Source organism: Leptidea sinapis, chromosome 34, assembly GCF_905404315.1.
Source record: "Leptidea sinapis chromosome 34, ilLepSina1.1, whole genome shotgun sequence".
Classification (NCBI taxonomy): Eukaryota; Metazoa; Arthropoda; class Insecta; order Lepidoptera; family Pieridae; genus Leptidea; species Leptidea sinapis.
In genome coordinates, this window is record NC_066298.1 from 6330491 (window position 1) to 6351283 (window position 20793).

Below are 20793 nucleotides of genomic sequence, written 5' to 3' on the forward strand. Positions count from 1 at the left end.
TTTTATTTGTGTATTAATCCTAGACCTTTAAAAAAAAGCAATTGTGTGGTTTTATGAAACCACGATGCAAGTAAAACTTTTTTTTACAAAATAACATAGGTATTAATATCAGCATAGAAAAAAACGTACTTATAATTATATCAAGCTTTACATTTTCATAAAATAAAAAAAACTTTATCAAGTGTGTGGGGTTCGAATCTTCTCTTCCACCCGAACGCAATTGCATCCAATATGCGAACTATAGGCGCCGCCCGACCGTCACGCGACATGCAACACACAGACGAAAATGTTTGAGACGATGTAATAAAAGTTTCACTCTAAAAAACATAGCAAATTGTTTAGATTAACAAGAGTCACATCTCAAGTCAATTTCCTAATATGCAAATATTCCCCAATATTTGCATATTAGGAAGAGCATTAGCATTGAGCAGGTTATCAACTATAAAGTGGATCCTGTAGATGAAGCCACAACCTGAGAGTTGAACAAAGCATAGAAGATTTTATAACGATACGTCACTCGAACGGTTAGCTCAGTCGGTTAGAGCACCGGCACGGAACGCCGGAGGTCGTGGGTTCGAGTCCCGCATCATTCATAAAATTTAGTTTTTCAAATTTTATTTGTGTATTACATTACTGACTTTACCATATGTTCGGAAAACGTAAAGCTCGTGAGAAGAACATACAAGTTTGAACATAATAAAACATAATAGTTTGTAAGGTGCTGCATGCAATATAATATTCAAATTCAAATATTTTTATTCAAAATAGGATTTAAAATCACATATTGAACGTCAAAAACTACCACCCATTCAAAGAGACTGCCTCAGACCTGAGAAGAATGGGCGCAAGAAAGTCGCCGGGCTTTTTTTTCCTTATAAAATATGGATTAAAATGTGATATCGTACAATAAACATTTATAATTAAAGAGCCTGAGGGTGTTCGCTTTATTCCCAGTCCGTGGTGTCGTTAAAAAAATCGTTTATGCTATAATAACTACACAAACGTTTTTAACAATTCTTTTAAATTTCGTAACACATTTGTTTTGTACATTTTCTGGGATCATATTGTAGAAGCATATACATCGCCCAACAAAAGACTTACTAACTCGACCCAACCGAGTAGTAGGCATAACAAGTTTGTGTTTGTTCCTCGTGTTAACGACGATATGAATCATGTTCAAAGTTAAAAAAAAGTGATAGAAATATAAATTGAATATTGGAGGTAGCGCGAACCTTAGACCATTCATTTAGCACAAATTCATTGTTAGAGTTAGGATGTTTCGTGAACATGATGGCCATGATAGTAGTCATAATTAGTACCTAATCACATCAAACAAAACAATGATTGATTAACTATAACGACTATATCACTTCGACCCAGGAGCCCTATTACCAAAATCGAAATACGAAGTATCGATTGACGGATCGTACGTTTTCCTATTACGAAAGTGTTTCGGATCCGAAGATCGATACAAAGTTCGCGATTAGACAATTTGTCTTTCGTTTTTCTTATTCCCAAATTCACTTGACATTTACTTTTTTGTTGTTTGACATTATTATTATCATAACTAAGTACAATGTCACTTTTTATGTCTGTGGTTCCAGAACGAAATCCGTCCGCACTATTCGGATCCGAAGTACTTTGGTAATAGGATTTAAGTCAAAGTTCGTCTTACTTTCGTTTCGGACCGAAACTTCGGCTTTCGATTTTGGTAATGGACCTCCAGGCACCATAAGCAGCACACTTTCACGAGTTGGCGCATGAACAAGCCATCATGCCCGTCGTATATTATATTTGAGGGTAGGAAACGACCTGGTACACGACGCCGCCGCAAGTAAGTCATTTAAGTGAATATTACGAACCATGTCATGCATACATAACTTAACTATAAAATTAGAAAATGCTCACAAAGCAAGCCCAGCCCACAAAGTGATTTTATTTAATGAAATTAAAGTATATTTTATATAGACCAACAAAACGACTACGAATAAACTATGAAGCTGTGGAATGAGCTTCCTTGTGCGGTGTTTCCGGGACGATTCGCCATGGGTACCTTCAAGAAAAGCGCGTACACCTTCCTTAAAGGCCGGCAACGCTCTTGTGAATCCTCTGGTTTTGCAAGAGAATGTGGGCGGCGGTGATCACTTAACACCAGGTGACCCGTACGCTTGTTTGTCCTCCTATTCCATAAAAAAAAATATATATATTAAGTATGTAATGAGATTATACAATCTTAACTTGAAAAATTATTATTTTTTCTCATGTTTACCAGGAACATCTATTTCCCCTAGTTCTTTTTCCCCTTTATATTCATTAACCCGTATAGTAGGCTTTTTGAATGAGCCGATTTTTTGAATTTATAAGCCTACTGTTTAACTACCTATACTCAAACATATTATATTACATTGAATTTTATTGTAAAACTGCGCACTAAGACATACAAGTGAGTTTTTTATTTTACGGAACTCTCGTTTTTGGAATGATGATTTTAATCTAAAATAAAATATGTAAGTATGTCTTTATTTCGAATATGTTCACTTATTCTATTATAAACTATTAATATATTTTTATTATTATAATCTAACTGACCCGACAGACGTTGTTCTGTATATAATAAATAAAATAATGTTTTTATATGAATTTGTCAATAATATATCATAACATCAAAAATTACTTCGTAAAATATGCACCCTGCTGTCGTAATGAAAATGTTTCACAGCATAACTGTCAAACCGTGCGTCAATAAAAAAGAAAAACAAATTGTTGTTTTTATTTAATTTAGCAGCATTTTCCTATTTATTCACCTTTTAAACCTTCCCTGGACGTCCACAAATAATTCAATACCAAAATTAGCCAAATCGGTCCAGCCGTTCTCGAGTTTTAGCGAGACTAACGAACAGCAATTGATTTATATATATACATTAATTGCGATGCTACTGTAAGAAGCGATGTCTAAGGGATTCTATAGAATTCAGATTATAGGCCCTTATTGCCTTTTTATGCAAAACAAATATTGTTTTAATATCAGCTGCTTTCCTCTATAGCAAAATGCCATGACATAATGCTATGGAAATAGCTGAAATAAATCAATCTCGTTGTGTCAACATCAGTCAGATTTTCAATACTTGTGATAGCGAAAGTAGCAGCACTGAGTTTATTTGAGATAGTCACAATATGAATTTAGAAGAAATTATTTAGAATGAATTTAGAAATAAGAATCCCCATTAAATTAAATTTGGATACCTCAGCTCCATAACAAGTCGAAATTCAGTAAGTTTGAGATAAGTATGAGAAATTGTACCATAAACGATAACCCACCATTATCAAAGAGGAACAAGTCGATATGTGAATGCAGTGGTTAGTTAGTTCAAAAGTTTTCTTTTTATTTCTTCATAAGTCTAGAATATAATTTTCGTTTCAAAAAGCAACAACTCGAGTTGTTTTTTTGGAACCCTTTAGGAACTGAGTTATCGATTTCATTACTATTCCAATAAACGAAGGAGAGTCTACAAGTTTTTAATGTTTCCCCACTATTTTACATTAGGTATGGAGGATTCAATACATTTGGTTTTTTGAAATGTTTTTTAAGGACACGTTAATTTTATCTAAATTCTGTGATTGTCTGTCAATAAAGTGTCTTCAGCGAAATGTACAATATCAAATTCTTTCAAGGCTACAAATAGCTAATCGTTCATATAGACGGGGAATAATTACGGTCCAAGGTTTGAAGCCTGAAGTACACCTATCCGCATCACAGCTCCTGATGAATGTTCTTTATTAATCAGATAATTAAGAAGATAAGTATGAAGCAATAAGATCAATATACTTTTAATACCCTAATAATTGAGATTACGGGTAGAGTGGAATACTCTACGATTTCTTTCAAGCATTAAATATATGACGAATCAACACCATCCAGCATCAGATGTAGATACTTAGAACCTTTCGTAAAACCAAATTGTTTAGCACAACACGCATATAGAAAGCCAAACTTATTTAAAGTATTTGGGGTAGGTGTTAAGAAAATTCTCTATTTTTTATTTGAAAGACCTATGCATGCTAAGTTATTGCGTATTATGTTCAAATGTTCTTGCAGTGGCATGGATCTGAGTGGTCCATTAATATTCTTCCGCATAGATCCGACTGAATTTGAGTGTTATCTGAACATCTGTTGTTGATATATTATGTTACCTTTAGGGTATCGGGCAATTGTGGTTTATTAGCATAGAGCTTCGGCTTCAAGATACCCCACAAGAAGAAGTCTAGCGAGGTTAAATCGCATGACCTTACCCTCAATCGTTCGTGCGTTGATGGTCAACGTCGTTTTCGAAAACTCACGGACCAATGGGCAATGGCGCCGCTGGTCTAGCATCCGCACCTAACGCTTACTTTTTGAGGAAGCATTGCTACCTGGTGAACTTCTCGTGCGTTGGTGTCGACCCAAGTATTTGGCTTGTTATCATTGCCATTCATACAAAAATACGCCTCGTCGCTAAAGATGTATTTTCCATTTCCAAATTCGGATCCTACATATAGGGATATCAAAGGGTTTTTATCGATGTAGCAAATTGATATTGCATTTTTACTCAACATTTGGTATTGTTCAAATGACTATCTATTAGAATAAGCGTTACCTACTTACATTTATCACAGTAATTAAAAAAACATGTAAAACAATAAAAAAGTATTTACCAATATTAACTTCCAAGCCACAGGCCATGGTTAGTATGTTCTAAGTCCGTCTGTACAGAGTGCGTTAAATTATTTTTGTTAAACTCAATACATACGGAAAGTCTATGGTATAATTGGCTGTATGGGCTTTTGACCCCTTTGCCTGTCCAGATGGACGAACAGAACCAAAAAAAAAAAGTCTATGGTATAACCTAAAAAAAGTTGTTGATCAGCTGTTTGTTTGTGTACATACAGAAAATTCATATTCATTTCATTAGTTAATATTATTTACAATACCTTTAAATTATTATCGAAAAACATAAAATTGCACTTGTACCTATTTCTTGTTTCAATATCGCAAGATGTCCTTATTATTACGCACTGATGTGACAAGTTTAAAGTTTTATAAAAACTTTATTTTAGCAGGTAGTTATGGTTAAAATTTACCTACATCAAATTGTGGACTTTAATATTATAAATATGAGTGATTATATTGGAAATCGACATTTTTATTTGTTTTAGGAATTGGAAGCTTTTTATCTGTAATTCAATATGATATAAATCGACTTTTACAAAAATTACATGTATTGAAAGGCCAAAAGATCTATGGCATAGTTCCTTGTAATGACAAACTCTTGATATTTGGTGGTAAACAGTATGCTGTTATTAAATATATAGTAAACAATACCTTTGAACTATGTCTTCAGCCAACTATTTGTGAAGATTGGTTACATTCCGGAGTGTGGGTAGGAGAAGATAGAGTTGCTTTGCTTACTGCTCATAATGTCGTTCAGGTAATCTATATTTCATTGAAAACACATAATGAATGTATGCTTAAGTTGTATATTGATGATAAATATGTAAGTCATAATTCAATTAATTTTTATCATAGTTCCTTATAACATAATTGTTTAAATTAATGTTTTAACCCACAACCACCTATTTGAGTCATGTAGTACTTTATGTGTTAGTATAAGATCTAGTATGGTGATAAAAAATAAGTTGTCTTTTGATAGATTTGGAATATAAACCAAAATAAACTTAATATGAAGTATGTGAGCATGGATAATTCAATACTATACAGTGGCCTGTTGGTTCCACTTGCTGATGGAGTTCTTGTGTTCAGTGGTACAGTGTTCTCTGAAGTTCTGATTGGTTGCTGTAATGATCAGATAACACCACTACAGAATCTAAAAGGCCATAAGGTAAATGTTAGATATTTTTTTTAAACTCTTATGTTCTATATTTTTAGTGAGTACATTATTAGATATGACTGCTCAAATATTGCAGTGGATTGGGCATGTTTGCCGACCCTAGAGTACACAATTATTTTGCAGTGGTAAGATCACGAGTTGCGGCTTTTTTTTTAAGTGCCTGAAATAAATGACATATTATTATTATATTGCTAGGCTTTTTTTAATGCCCATTCACAATAAGTAAGCATCCCTATATTATTATGTTCAGGCCCATTAAAGGAGATATTATTAATACAGCTGTTCCCATGAGGTCCTACTTATATTTTGGCCTTTTAATTTTTTGATTGTGACAACCTTTTTGTTACATATTATCACAGTTTAACACATTTTAACTCCTAATATAGAAAATTCTCATGCTGTGGTGTTTGGTACCGAACTCCTCCAAATGGCTGAACCGATTTGTATGAAATATTTGCGTATAGGGCAGGTCTGAGAATTGGCCAACATCTATTTTTTTAATACTCAAGAATTTTTTTCTATTTTTTTAAATAATTTATATGACAATACAATGTTTGCCGGGTCAGCTAGTTATTAATAAAATATTAGAAACAGCAAAAATATCTTTTCTCAATCACATTTTCATTCTCAAATAACAATTTTTTTAAATTATTGAGCAGTCTCACTTGATCAAAATATTATCATAAAATTGCTCCTGTGAGTGGTTTGATTATAAGTAATTAATTTTTTCAGGGTGCTATATTTTCAATAAGCTGCAATATGGAAAAGCAAATCATAGTAACAACATCTGATGATAGATCTGTTCGAATTTGGACAGTGAAAAATACTGTCAGTCATGAGAATAATACAATAAAATTTTGGAAGAATGCCATGATATCATGTGAACATGAATTATATGGTCATAGTGCCCGAGTAATGAGTAACTGTATTACCAATGATTTTGTTATATCTATTGGAGAAGATTCTGGAATAGTATTTTGGGATTTTGATGGAAAATTGATTAGAAGAGTTTCTCATACAATTGCAAGTGTCTGGTCTTTAGACGCAAATGATAAATTTGTCATCACAGGTGGTGGTGATTGTGCATTAATGTTGCATCCATCCTCTGTTACCAGTAAAGACAAATCACAGGAAGTTATTAAATTAAATTTAGATTCACCAAAGAAAGTAGCATTCACTGCAAGAAGAAACATAGTCACAATTAATGAAAGTAATGATTTTGTTTACTATGATGTAGATAAGAAGATTGAAACTCATTTTAAGTTGGAACATGAGTCAACATTTAAGTTATTAGGCATATCTAACTGTAAACAATTAATTGCCGTTGTAGATATGTCTGGAAAGTTAGATATTTGGATAGAAAATTGTAAAAGAGATGCATTTCTAAGTAAAATAGTTGATACAAAGCTGGATATTGGCAGAATTCTGTCAATGCATTGGGCTGATAATCGTCATCTAGCATTTTGTTCAAATAATGGAATTATAAGTATTATTGCCGCTAATGGTAATAGTGTTGAAGTATATGCACATGTTATACTTCCTCTATGTAAAGAAAGGTGGCTTACTGCTTGTGCGTACAAAAATGAAACTTTTATAGCTGGTGATAGATGTGGGAACATACATGTCTTTGTGATATCACAAAATGAACCAATCAAGTCTTTCAAACACATTCATGGCCGATATGGTCCAACCTCAATAGTAATACAACAAAATTGTTTTGTTACAACAGGAAGAGATGGAACTATTAAATATTTTTCTCTAAAACCTTTAAAGTACTTAAGTTCCAAAGAGTTTGACTTTCAATGGGTTGAATGTTTTGTTGATAAAAATAAGCAATATATATGTGGTTTTCAAGAGAGAGTTTTTGTTATATATGACTTGTTATTACATAATAAAATACTGGAAATTCCATGTGGCGGTGGACATAGGTCTTGGGATATTACACAATACAAACACAAGACAGAAAAAGTTGTTTGTGAGTATGTTGAATTCATGTATTTGAAAAGTTCAAGCCTTTATTTGGAGAGATATAACTTAAACAATATTGTTTCTAAGCCAATTATCAACGGCAGTCATTCTAAAGTAATCAATTGCTTAAAAACTATTTGTAAGAATGATGCTGAAACACTTTTTATTTCTGGTGGTGAAGACACTACACTAAGAATATCAACAAACATAGGAACAGAATTTAAAGATGTCCTGATTTACAAACATTTGTCAAACATAAGAACATTAAAAGCTGTAATGATTGATGAAAACCGATATATTTTAATATCGGCGGGAGGTAGGGCTCAGATTTGTGTGAAAATACTTAGTATTGAAGACTTATCTATTGAAGAGATAACTAATTATATGATTAAAGGATCTGATAAGGAACGAAAAGGGAATAACAGCTGGAGAAACTGTGCAGTAGATTTTAATCCTGAAACTAGGATTATGGATTTGGATGTATCTGTAAATGGTGATGAATTTATTGTTTACGCTGGATGTTCTGATGCTATACTGAGAGTATTCCAATTACTTACAATTTATCCTCATGACTTTAAACTCATCAAAGAGATAAAGTATCACAACACTTGTATACTAAAAACAAAGACGGTCAATATTTCAAACAGAACTGTACTTATAAGTTGTACATCTCGAGGAATTATATCAGTATTTGATGAAAAAACATTAGATAAACCTATATTTTCTACAATGGTGCACAGTTCTGGAATAAATAGTCTAGCAATTAAAGTCATATCGGAATCTAGATTGCTAATAGCTACTGGTGGAGATGATAATGCAATTCACGTGAACATTTTAGATCTAGGTGAATGTAGGGTTGTTTCAACTTGGTCGAGTACCAATAGCCATTGCTCTCAGGTAACGGGGCTTGTATTTGCCGATGAGTACCTAATATCATGTAGTATCGACCAGAGAGTTACCATGTGGAGAGTTTGTGTAGGTGAACATGTCGGGTGTGAATACATTCAGCAAGTGTATAGTGATGTGGCCGATATACAAGGAATTGATTTAGTTCAAGTGAATGGGTAAGTGCTATAGAATAAACCTTAAATTACTGGTTTGCACATTTACCTACTATTAATAATAAATCTCTGCTACTGGAGTTTTGTATCACAAAGATTCATGTGTGGATTGTACATTTCAGCTCTTGTTTGTTGTATATTATGTCCTGTAGTTTCCTCCGTTCACTTAAACACTGTTTATGTCAGTCATAGGAAATGAGTATGAGCTTTAGTAGAGGAGTATGAATGCTCATTAGATACACTAGCAGTGTCATCATTCAATCATAAGCCACTATCAAATTTTATTTTAGATGTTAGTCAGACTGGTCATCATCTCAGCAGAAAGATGTTCCCTGCTGGACATAGGTCTCCCCCAAAGTTCTCCATGACGATCGCTCCTGCGCTGCCCTCATCCAACTTATTAGGATAATCGTGACCAGATTATCGGTCCATCTTGTGGGGTATTGTCCATCAACACTGCTTCCTCAAGTATGTGGTCGTCATTCAAGGACATTACTGCCTTAAAAGTTGGGAAATTCTCTAAAATAGTTTTGTCGCTTTATTTGAAGAACAGCTCCACTATACTTGTGTGCCATGCTTGCGGCGTTTGGCCCTCGAGGATGACGGCATCGAAAAGCTTCTGGAAGATCTTGCACGGAAGTAATTCCAGCACTTGGAAACCCGGCTGTAATTCTATCATCACCCAGCGCCTTGTTGTTTTTAAGCTGTTTTAAGGCCATACTAATCTCGTACAGGCTGACGTCTCATCGTAGAACTTCTCGACTTCACTCAAAAGTTCGGGTTTAGACGAAACGACCCTGCTGTCACCGGTTTTCAGCTTCGTCAATTGACTCTGCCCAATAGACAGGGCTCGTGCGAATATTTTAGAGCCCTTGTTATGCGCTATGGTCGTCTTTACACACTTTGTATTATACCGGCGTATATGGAAATGTATTGACTTGGAGATCTGTCTATTAAGCTGCCTATACTGGGAAACATCGTCCGGGGACTAAAGTGTTATTTGACATCATCTGTCGATATAATGAAGTAATCTCATTTTTGGTAGCCCATCGGGGCTAATCCAAGTGCATTTCACCCTCCCGGACATATAGCAGATTGTCGAGACCTCACACTGCTTGGACTTCAAATAACCCCACGACATCCCATCGTAGTCTGCTCAAAGCTTTCTCCAGTTCCTCCAACTTCTCATTGGTCCGCAGCGTCTTTACATTACAATATGTTGCCAGGGCCCCATGGTCATTGTTTGTGGTTTTGCCGAACCCGGTATCTCCAGTACTGTCATTTGCATTAAAATATAAATTGTATTTTATAGTTGGTAATACCACTGCTACAGTTGAACATTTTTTTACAGGACTAGTATTCAGGTGTGTGTGTTTGGCAAGGGATTGGAGGTGCTGAGTCTAGAGATGAAGTGAGATTGATGCAAAACGGGTCGGTGTGTGATAGGATCGGAAACATTTCTCTCGTCCAAGTTGGTAAGTGTTAGACTATTTCAGGTCGTAATTGGCCCTTAAATGGTTTGTTCTTACGATACAAATATATTATAATAAATCGCCTATGATTTTTATGTTTTAAATGTTCCAGCACTGGTTTCCAGCATTGTTAACTTAAATTTGCAAAATCAGCTTGACGACACAAATACTTCTACAAATCTAATTGTAATATTCTCAAGGAAATTTTAATTCATCTTGAATTTCTTTGGAACTCAGTTTTTGTATTAAACATTAATTGCGGCAATTTCCGTAAAATGTGATTCATAGAAATATGCGTTTTTAGTAATTAAAAAATAATTATGAGATGGACAAATTGTGCTTTGAATTTGTATAATTCCACTTTAATTAGATATTTGGACAATTTATATGCTATTTGAAATAGTTGGAAAATTACTGATTACGCACAATTTACCTGAACTCTATTAATATGTTATGTGTTGATAATGTGGTATCCATTGCAGTCTGCAGACAATATCAACAGTGAATATTGAATGCTTCTTTAACAAACACCTAATATGCTAAAACTATAAAAAACAACATACCGACGAATTGAGAACCTCCCCCTTTTTTGAAGCCGGTTAATAATATATAATTAATAGAAGGGGTCCGTTGGCAAATATCACCGGTAATAAACAAAAATAGACGAAAGCAATCAAACCAACTCGTGCCTTTGCCAACCTTGCTGGGGGCGAAGAACTCTTAAAACAATGTTACTAAAAACAAAAACTTACCTACTACAGACGGCATTTTCGCAATATTATTTTGGCGTACATACCTACACCATCGTATGCCGTATGCAGTTAAAAGTTAAAAGACCAATATCAATTATTACCACTTTATTAATTTAGCCGTAGCATATTATCTTTAAGAAATACAAATACTTACTCAAATCGGATGGAGTCACTAAACGAAGCAACTACGGTACGGCCATCTATTGCCCGCCCTACTGATTCGTTCCATTGCGAATCGGTACTCGTATTTACGCATATTACGTACACGAAATCAGTGACACGAGTTTGGTGATCTCTTGCCACAACACAATATTGCGACTCCACATAGCGAAATTTTCAACCTAGTATAATAATACCAACTTATCTGTGAAGTGGCAAAAATAGGAACCGCGGTCGCCATGTTGAAATGTCATTCGACTGTCAGTGTCTACTACTTTCGAGTGTTCCGTGTGTTTTATTGAGATACTTATGAATTTTAAGCGTTATTCTATTCTATTCTTCCTACTATGGCTCCTGTGGAAGGTATACCACAAGTTTGCCAATGTCTAAAGTAGACCACCAAGCTTAGAGTATTTTTGTATTCTAATTTGATTGGTAGTGACCGGTGCTAAAGATTGAAACAAGTTTTATTTTCTTATTTTATACCTGAAACAAATATACATGCTGTTAGCTAAAAAGAACATACACAAACATAATTACATAAATTATTACAAATACTTAATGATATTTACAACTTAATCTTATTCTTTTTAATATATTTACACAAAATATTTACAAAAGGAGTAAAAACTAGGGAGAGGAGACATTTAAAGGAAGTTGGGCGGGGAACTTCAGCAGTTATAAGATTGTACAAAGAAGATTGCATTAAAGGACAATTGAAAAACAAATGATCCACATTTCCTTCATCTAGACCACATTCACAAAGGGAGTCGTCTCTAATCCGAAGTTCAGCTAAAAATATAGGAGTACAAGAGTGGTTAAGGCGTAAACGACAAATAGTTGATATCACTGTTTTATCAGGAATCTTAAATTTGGTGAACCAAGGTTTTTGAGGGATTTCAGGTTGGAGTTCTCCATAAAATTTACCTGATGAATTTTTGGATACTTGCCATATATTGGACCAACTCTCATACATCTTGGGTTTCAGGATGGTACGTAAGTCCTGAGAGAAAATTTCAGAATATTGAAGGGAACCTGTTTGAGTAGCTGACCTTGCACAGGAATCTGCATTCTCTCAATGAATAGCACTCTTTCAATGATTCTCTAATTTTGATTTTAAGCGTTCATATTTAGTAGTCATAGTTCAGATATTTCAGTTCACAGATAAGTTGGTGACACTGTACCGTTTAACGTGCATTATTTTTTAATTTATGTTTACAATATGCTTACAACCTGTGCAGTAAAAGGCTGCGAGTATTTATTAGCAAGTTTCTGCTACGTATTACACAATTGTAATTTTATTTCGATCGTCTTAAAATAAAATGTAGAATCTAGTCATCTGTTGACTTACAAAATGTTGGCGCCCTCCCCCCACTAATATCGCTGATTGTCTCCTACCCGCCGTTTGTATCACTACAAATAGTGCAATAAACTATATTATATAAAATTAATGATTTAACACCATAATCTAATCTTGAGCGATGTGTCAATATTGAGAAGTATTGTGTGCGAATGCTTATCGCCGGATTGAGCCTCGGATTTGTCTCCACATCAATATGTATCTCTTATCTGTGTTGTATACACTGTTGCATTGTAATTATTATAATCTGATATTGAAGGATTAAGTATTGGATTAAAGTAATAATAATGAACCGCTTATGTATCGAGATTTTCTGTTCTCAATATGACAAATAGTTTTTTGATAAAAATACTATTAGTACGATCTGACTACGGCCACTCTCATTGATATTGACTAAGATAAACCTATTGACGAGTTTATTAGTCCAAACGGCTTGCGAAAACACATCTGTCTTAAAATTTAGGAAACTAATTGTTCAAATCATCTGTGTGGTAAAGGTTAAGGTGGAATACACAGCTCTATAAATGACAGCACACCTCCGCAATGGGGCCATTTCCACTAGGCTATTTCGCGAAATAAATATCGACGCTGGAAAGGCGAAATGTTTCCAATTAGGTTAGGCGATATGGTGTTATATACATCATCGTAATCAGAAAAAAACAAATAGACGTGTGACACTCGGGGACTGCCGCGGTGAAGCTATTGCATAGCATTTTTTATCAACTTATGCAATTATAATTATTTATTTATTTTATTTATGCAGTATTTTATTTAATAAAATTAATTTAAAAAAAAGCAAACGGGAACTGAGTAAAATTTAACTTGCAAGATTTGATTACAGACAGACAACGGGACAGGTGAAACTAAATAAAAATGCTTGTCAAAATATTAAAATTAAAAGAACGTGATAAATAAAGAAATTAAAAAAAAATGAAGATGTACCCCAGGCTCGAACCTGGGACCTTTTGCACAGCGAATATATGTGATAACCGCTGTTCCACGGCAACTGTAAAAAGCGTGCCGAAATATCTATATACATGTAGTAAGTGTTAGGTTATTTTCGTTACGGAATTTCTGGATTCAGTCCCCACGCTCAAGGGCCGCGATAGAAGCTATGCAATAGCTTAAAACTGCATCTGCTAAGCTTGCTTTTCTGCAATCGTAGCAACTTTTCGATCTATTAGATATTTTGAAAAGCACCTGAATAATGCGTTTCTAACAAACCTAGAAAACTATGCATTTTTAAGAAAAAAAAGACTTGTTACCTTTAAGGGCTTGTGCATTTCGGTGAATACAATAATATTATAGGATCTAATTCAACTAGCTTCTCCAAGCTTTATTCTGCGGGTATTCGAATATTAGTTTTGCTACAAATCCTTTATTTTTGCCAAAAACTAGACTATTTTTCCAAGTTAGCGGCTTATCCGAGTATTGATCTTATTGAATTAATGCTCAAATGCCTGCAGCTAGCCTCATTGATTTACTGAATTGTAATCAATATTTGTACATTATTCTAATACGTTAAATATGTTTGATGGCAATATTGCTATAATGTGAAACGGAATATTTTGGCTGAGAAATAGGTACTTCAGCGGATATCTTGTTTGCAAGATTAGCAAAATAAAAACGGTCGTATTAAAAACAATATACCGGATATTATTTTGTTTTGTGAGATAAAACTTTTCGGACACAAAACCAATACAAAATATTGATGTGAAAGGATAAAGTATTTGAGAAGAAAAAGAAGCTACGCGAATTTACAAAAGTAAAGTACGCAAATTTAATAAATATCAGCAACAGGAACCACTATAGGCTGGCTGCACACATCCGGAATGGCTCTCTGGATTCATAATCTAAATTCCGGCACTTCGCCTCACACATTATATCTTAAAAATTGAGATTGATCAGTAGTTCCGTTTTTCCCGGCACGTGCAGACCTCATGGAACAGCCTTTATAGAAGAGTAATTAATACAAATCGCATTGCTTTTGGCTTTTGTCGCAAATGAAATAATTTAAAATGTATGGGATTACGTGCATAATGAAATCATAATCTTAAATATTCTGATCCGGAATTCAGAACACTCTTAAAGATCGATCTGTGAAATTCATAATCTGAAAAAATCTGAATGCGTGTAGAGCATACTCGTATTGTATGCTATTCTCTGCGTTCTGAATTAATGCGCTATTCCGGTTGTGTGTGGCCCGCCTAAGTATGACTAACAATCAGTTTCAGTTCGGTGTATGGGGAGACCCTTGCAGAGACGTTCATAATTCTGACTCAGACTCTGAAAAAAATATATTTTATTATTATACTGCGTTAGATTCTAATTCGAGCAACCACTCGTGGTATATGGTGTAAGGGTTTAAACTAAAAGTGCGGTGCACCAAGCAAGATAAGAGACCAATACTCCAGCCTCACTAGACCTGCACCTTATATATTGCTTTGCTTCCCCGGCCCGAAAAAAATATATGGGAGTCCCTGACCCAAAGGTGTACTAATAGGCAACTAAGGGCTTTTAGGACGATAGCACGAATGGTCTAGACTCGACCGCGTAAGTACCTCACTAGCGTAGCCCTGCTATGTATCGCAAAGGTTCGTGTCGCGAACCGGTGCCTATTCCCCCACCCTCCACGAGAATACTACAGCGGTCTTCAAGAGATTTTTATCTTGAGGAATCTTTCTCAGGCCGCTGGCATTCTAGGGAGAGCACGGTACCGCTTACCAGCTTCCTCACTGGGTGTTAGCATACAGGTAGCCGATAAGCAAGTAAACGCTGGAGTTCCCCAAGGCCGTATGCTATCTCCTACACTGTCTTCTGATACGTTTGATGCCTTAAACATGCATTGCTACACGGGCCATGCTGGTCTATATCGGAAAATTGTCGAGCAGTAACCGAAGAAAATTGAACCTTCTTACGAGTTCTCTATTAAGAAGGTCGGGGAATAGTGTAATATACTCTTAAAATTTGTTCTATTACCCCCAGAAGGCATAAGTTTGCGCGTTAATCACAAAAGACAAAACCGAACACCTGGACGTCTGAATTCACATACACATAGCTTCGATATGGAGCTTCATCACCAAATGCTAAGTGAAGTCTCTGCAATTTTCTTTTTGACTTTAAGGCACAGCGAATATAAAAAAGAACAGAGAACTAGTATTTTCTCGAATTCAAGTTCATTACACTGCAGCTACATACTTTTTAGAATGATGCCACAATGAAAAAAAAATTTACAATCGTGATTGTTCCATTTTCAATACTGTTATTGTTTTTTTTTATTTATTGTATTACAAATAGCCACGCAGAAAGTTTCAGTATGGCCCACGTATATTACTAGGGACTGGAAGGTGCATAGTAGCTAGTTAAATTACTGGGCAAATGAGACTTGACATCTTATGTCTAAAGGTGACGAGCGCAATTTTGGTGCCGCTCAGAATTTTTGGGATTTTCAAGAACCCTGAGCGGCATTGCATTGTAATGGGCAGGGCGTATCAATTACCATCAGCTTAACGTCCTGCTCGTCTCGTCCCGTATTTTCATAAAAAAAATCTCTTCAACAACAACCGACAGTAGGTACAGCAGGGCTGCAGGGGAGACGGGTTTGCAGTTCATCTTGATATAGCGATGGCCTTAATCGTATATAGACATACACAAAGCGCTTCCCTCATTTTGGGTTCCCAAGTGTTTTGGAGGAGGCACATCAGCCTTCTTACAGGGCACAGCATTCGGGTGGCTATTGACGGCTGCTGCTGTGAGCTTAAGCCCATGAATGCCGATGTTCTTCCAGGCGGTGTGTTATCTCCTACTCTGTTTCGTCTGCATAAAAATGTCATGTTGGACACCTCTAACATGCATTCATGTTCTGCCGATGCCAGTATGGAGACCCACTGGCTCTGTAAGTCTGTTTCCCTCGGGAAATTGTCAACCGGAGAGTGCTCAGAGGTGCTGTTCGGGTTGATTCCAGCGGCCGAACATTACGTGCAAAGTACCATCCGCATCACGTAGGCGTCTGGCATTCCACAACCGCGCGTTTTGTTCGAAATTTCTTGCCTCGCACAGCCACTTTGAGGAATCAACTACCGGCAGCGGTCTTCCCGAACAGATACGACTTAGGGACCTTCAAGAAAAAAGCATAGCCACCTTAAAGGCCGGCAACGCATTTCTTGACACACCTGTTGTTGCGGATGTCCATGGGCGGTTGCCTCTCTCCCCATCCCGTTTGCCCCCTCTCATATAAAAAAAAACCAGCGCTGGAAGGAACTTGTGTGTTGTATCGAGTCCTCTCGAAATGAGGCTATAACAACCCTCCCATGACCCCATGGGATACGTCCTTTCTTTTGTTGGGCGATGTATATGCTTCTACAATATGATCCCAGAAAATGTACAAAACAAATGTGTTACGAAATTTAAAAGAACTGTTAAAAACGTTTGTGTGGGAAAGGTTATTATAGCATAAATGATTTTCTTAATGACACCACGGACTGGGAGTAAAGCGAACACCTTCAGGCTCTTTAATTATAAATGTTTATTGTACGATATCACATTGTAATGCATATTTTATGTTAAAAAAAAAGCCCGCTGAGTTACTTGCGCCCATTCTTCTCAGGTCTTAGGCAGTCTCTTTTGAATGGGTGGTAGTTTTTGACGTTCAATAAGTGATTTTAAATCCTATTTTGAATAAAAATATTTGAATTTGAATTAAGTGATTCTATTGCTCTCTCTCTCTCTCTGACTATAGTGACTATAGTGGGTCTTGTATTTCTGAACGAACGGGTTAGAACGTATTTTGTGAATGTCTTTTTTTAAATTCCTTCTTTTTTTAGTCCAGGAATTTTTAACAGAGTTACTATCAATAGAATGCTTTGTAGATTTAAATATTATCTACCACCTCTTTGGTTTTGCCGAGATAAATCATTCGATAATATCTAGGGCTGTTGCGTGTTACTTTTAGACCACCAGCGTGTAAATAGCAACCAGAAAGGGGGACTTAAAACAAGGCATATATGATGTGTTGTAGTATATCTATCTGTGGAAACTGTTCCACAACTTGCAAATATACATCTATCTTTTTTTAACTAATCTGCTGTTTTTGTAAAACAGTACATCATCATCATCAGCCGGAAAACGTCCACTGCTGGACAAAGGCCTCCCCCAAAAATTTGCACGACGGTCGGTCCTACGCTGCCCTCATCCAACGTATTCCGGCGATCTTGACCAGATCGTCGCTCCATCTTGTGGGGGGCCTGCCAACACTGCGTCTTCCGGTACGTGGTCGCCATTCGAGGACTTTACTGCCCCAACGGCCATCTCACTTCAGTTTCGCAATCGTTTGGACTATGTCGGTTACTTTGGTTCTCCTACGGATCTCCTCATTTCTGATTCGATCTCGCAGGGAAACTCCGAGCATAGCCCTCTCCATTGCCCTCTGAGCGACCATGAGCTTTCTCATAAGGCCCATAGTTAGCGACCACGTCTGTGTACCGTAAGTCATCACTGGCAACACACACTGGTTGAAAACCTTCGTCTTTAGACACTGCGGTATTTGGGACGAGAAGATTTTACGAAGCTTCCAGAACGCTGCCCATCCGACCATCCCACAGTACAAACTCGTACTATATAATATACTTATAGTATAAACAGTGGGATTAAAAAGGTACTGTCAATACGAATATCTCATAAATAAAATCCTCGTGTCCCGGTGTTTGTTACCAAACTCCTCCGAAACGGCTAAACCAATTTGTGTGTATATCGGGTAGGTCTGAGAATCGACAGTCTATTATTCATGTCCATAAATAATAAGGTCACCCACCCCTAAATATTTTTTTTGACAATTTATTTTCATTTTTATTTTATTATGATTTTGCTTTAAAAAATACGCACAACTTCAAATTTTAACTCGTCTACGATCAACACCTAATTTTATTTAGTAGGTCTGAGAATCGGTCGTCAACTATTTTTTATAAGTACCCCAAAAATTTAAATTATTGAATTTTTTTTTATTACTTTATATGGTAATACAACGTTTGCTGGTTCACCTAGTTTTAATTATATAATTATCATTAGAGCCCGAAATATTCAGACGCCAATATATTTGAAAGTTTCCGGCTGTGTCACGTGTGACAGCCCTAGCAGTGTGATACCGCACCAGATTAGATAGAAGACGGTATATAACGCACAGATTACAGTCTGCCCCACTAATCAGTGCGTGTTGCGGGACGCGGTTCGCTCCTCGTTACAAACATACCGTGACGTATCGTTGCTGTTAGCGTGAGTCTTATTTATCTATTACGTGTTTTATTATTTAATGCAGCAGAACTACGTTTCTTCTTTTACAGTAATTTGATATTATGTTATCAACTGTTCCTACTTATAAAAACTATACATGTAACTACTAAATATTGTTTGACTATTTTGACAATAATAATATTATAATTATGTGCCACATATAATTAAGTATACTTAAGTTAGATAATTTAGTAGTAGTACTCAGTGATCTTCAGTTTAAATAAAGAACGGAAAAATCTCGTTTTATGATTTTTGAAGTTATACTTCTTTAGGCGCGTTATGAAAAAATGATGAGAGTGAAATTTTAAGATGCGCGCGTATCACTGTAACATAAAAGTAACAGGTTGAAGTTGGTTCCTTAAATTTTCTGACGTTTGCGTCATTCGTTTTTTTTTTGGTTTCTTCGTCCATTATTAGGACAAGCAAAGGGTTCAAGCCCATACAGCAGTATTCATTATTTACTTTACTGCCCCAACGGCCATCTGTCCGTCGAACTATGTGCCCTGCCCACTGCCACTTCAGTTTCGCAATCGTTTGGACTATGTCGGTTACTTTGGTTCTCCTACGGATCTCCTCATTTCTGATTCGATCTCGCAGGGAATAATAATAATAATTAATTCAGCCATGCAAGATTTTGTTCTTTGAATTGATAATTGAAATTGTTCTTTCTAAATACATAGAATAGCACGAGGAATAAATCATTTTAATGATTTTTGCTTCGTTACGCCATTGAAGTATAAGTACACAGACACCTTTTTTTATTGAAGAGGAGGTTAGTCCTCCTCTTCACTGCAGACAGATAGGAACTTCGATCGCTCGCTTTCACGGATCGAGTGCGCGCGCTACAAATGTAAAAACCTGTTTGATTTGGTAGATTGCGCGGCTCGCGATCGATCGAATGATTGACAGTGGATATAGCAAATGAGTTGCGCTGTGATCTACGACCCACGACCCGCGTATTCGACCTGTCTAGGTACGATCATAGTTTTCGGTGTTTTGTGTATTATTTGACGTGTAATGTCTAGTTAAAGATTATTTCTTAATTAAGATTAATTCTTCTTTTTACCCTAGTTCTGATCTAGATCCGTAGGAGACCCGGGAAACGAGCTAATTACACGACTGAACCACGATCCGCGATAGAAGTATCAAAGTGATCGAGTGATCGAAATGATCGAATCATTTTGACTCGAAACCAATAGGTCGCGATTGACCCGTGTTGCAAAAAATGATTGATAGACACAGCTCTACTAAGGAGGGTACCTACGGCCATACGCTCTTTTGTGCACCTAAATTTAAGTGACCATCGCCGCCCACATTCTCCTGCTAAAGGAACCACAGAAGCATAACTGACCATTTAGAATAGATTAGACTGCACGCAAGGAAACTCATTCGAAACTTTGATTGTATGTGACAGAAGGTATAAATTACAATGATAAGTATATTCAATTACTAATATTTAATTGGTTGCTGACGAACAGATGAGAACTTATTTAATCATGTTTACATAACCGGGATATAATTGACCACTGTAGTAGTAAGTGCCAGTAATAAATAAATAATAGTTAAAAAAAAACTAAAAAGCACGCTTTATATTTTACCATTATTTATTTTTCATTTTTTAGTCAAATTAGTGTAATGTCGTCGGTCCTCGATAAATCTACAAAATTTGAACGAAATGTAGCCGTTTAAAGTGGGTCAAAATCGCGCCCAAAGAAGTCGGTTACAAACATACATACAAACATACAGGTGAAGCTAATATAAAGCGTATAAAAACAAAATAGATTTACATGTAGATTACTCAACATAAGGACTAGGAACATGAATAAGGTTAGTGTACATCTGGTCGATATA

General features: G+C 35.9%; 1 protein-coding gene across 4 annotated transcripts in view; it reads left to right on the forward strand.

Moving 5' to 3' along the window:
• Positions 1-4898: 4898 nt before the first annotated feature.
• Positions 4899-20793, forward strand: part of LOC126974913 (regucalcin) — a 41695-nt gene continuing 25800 nt past the window's right edge. The window contains exons 1-5 of one of the 4 annotated variants that reach the window (XR_007731593.1): positions 4899-5097; positions 5194-5465; positions 5688-5876; positions 6618-8917; positions 10266-10389. The gene's annotated coding sequence lies outside the window, so the exon portion shown is untranslated. Of the gene's footprint in view, positions 5098-5193; positions 5466-5687; positions 5877-6617; positions 8918-10265; positions 10394-18823; positions 18925-20793 lie in introns of those variants that run through there. The other 3 variants (XR_007731594.1, XM_050822650.1, XM_050822649.1) reach the window with 3 other exon arrangements.